The following is a 2,096-nucleotide window of genomic DNA, read 5'->3' on the forward strand; positions in this document are numbered from 1 at the left end:
GCAGTGGCTTCCAGTGGAGCGTTACCAGCAAGGCACTTCTCTGTGAATATCCTTCTGTGGCACCCCTAGGTCAAGGTCACGGATGCCCAGAGGGCAGATTTCCAACCACCTTATCAGCACAGATGCTTCAGAGATTCTCCACCTTCAGGAGAAAGACAATTCCAGCCCTGGGGCTGGGGGTTGGAGGAAGCTGCTCCTAGACTACTCTTGGCCGGAGAGCTAATGTCTACTTCCTTGCTGTCTTCTTTAGAGGATTTTTCGCTTCTTACTACTAAAACTGTTGTTATTCTAATCCCATGGTAATAATTCTTCAGATTAAACTTTCCCTGCTCAAATGATTGCGTCGTTTCTATTTTTCAAAATTTAAACTCACATATTTGCAATTAATTATGGGGTGTAGTATTATAAGTCAGTACATGTATACAATGGGTAATGATCAAATCAGAGTGATGAGCACTTTTTTTTTCCAGTACTAGAAACTGAACTCAGGACCTATGCACTGAGCTACCTTCCCTCCCCTTTTTATTTTTAATTTTGAGGCAAGGTCTCGCTGATCCACTATGCTGCCCAGGCTGGGCTGGAAACCTCTCCTCCTTGAAGTTTCAGGTGTCCAGCACTGTGCCTGAGCAATGAGAAAGTGACTAACATAGGCTGCCATACACTAGTGGGCTTAAACAACAGGCATCTATTCTTCACAGTTCTGGAGCTGGAAAGTCTGAGACGAGGTTTCCTGCAGGCTTTGGTCTCAGGTGAGCACTCTTCCTGGCTTGCAGATGGGTGCCTTCTTGCTGTGTCCTTATTTCATGCTTGCTGAACACAAAACACACCCTCCACCCCCGGGCCGCACTCCCAGCCCTTACGTGGGTTTCTTGGTGCACGAATGTTGAGAACACAAGATGAAGCTGTCTAGTGTCCCTATTAATAATGCCATTAATCTACTCAGATGAGGGCCCTTCTCTCAGGCCCTAACCAGGCTCTTCTCTGAGTACCATTACATTGGGAATTTGGGCTTCAACATTCAAATCTGAGGGACACACAAACATTCAGTCCATAAGAGTGGGCTACACATTTGAGTTAATAATTTTGGAAAACCAAAAGCTTGCAGGAGGAAGTTTTCTAGTGTGTCTGAAGATTTCCTTTGTCTCCCAGTCCTCCTCAGTGTTGTCCTTTCAGTCCAGGTTTACTGTCTCTTGAGTGTAATATGGTTGTTGGAGCTCCAGGCATCACATCCTCAAGGTTCAGTTTGAAGTTCTTAAACCAGCAGAACGGGCTGAGTCTGGGATGAGTGTGGGTTACTCTCTGCAGATTACCTTTCTGTGTTCTTAGCCAGACCTAGGCCAGAGGTGTCCTGTCCATGCCCAGAGAAATCACAGATGCAGGGGCTCAAGATCCTCATACCTACTTCCCCCAAATCAGGGGGGAGCTGAGAGGGGAGATGCCACTGGATCTTTGAATGCAAGCGAGATTAGCAGGATAATAAGTCTAGCCAAGGGAGCAAATGTCTTAAATTCAAAATTCCTTTATCAACAAATATTAGTTCAATTTTTCCTAGTGGCGATTTTTAATCAACAGAAGTTAAATGTTACTCTGAACAGGAACCAAGGGCGGAAGCTCCGAGGGCGGCACTGGAACACTTGGTGGCCCTCCAGATGGCAGGGAGGTGTCTGTGTGGGTGGGCCACGGATGTAAAGAGAACCGGGTAAGGAGGAACTGCTAAAATGCATGGAATTGCCCTTGCTTCAAGATGTCAAGGCCAGGGGCGCCCAAAGAGCCTAGGTGGTCCCCACCAGAAAACTTTTCTGTGAATCAAATAAGGGGGGGGTATCGTTTTTCATTGTAAATGTCCCCAAATTTTTAACCGTGTGTCTCCATAGTCAACCTAGTTTGACTATGCCAAACACGTCACGCATAGTCCCTTGGAAGACTCTGAAGCCCAGAGCCCTGTCACGCGCCGGGGTCACAAGACCAGCGCGTCCCAGATCCCAAATCTCAGGATGCTGGAGGCGGCGCCAGGTAGGGCCTGGGAGAGACCTGGAGGATTACAAGGCGCACGCCCCGCCTCAACCCCGCCCCCCGCCCCCCCGCGCGCGGCCTTG

This window comes from Fukomys damarensis, unplaced genomic scaffold, assembly GCF_012274545.1.
Source record: "Fukomys damarensis isolate Sample0158 unplaced genomic scaffold, DMR_v1.0_HiC HiC_scaffold_39, whole genome shotgun sequence".
Lineage (NCBI taxonomy): Eukaryota > Metazoa > Chordata > Mammalia > Rodentia > Bathyergidae > Fukomys > Fukomys damarensis.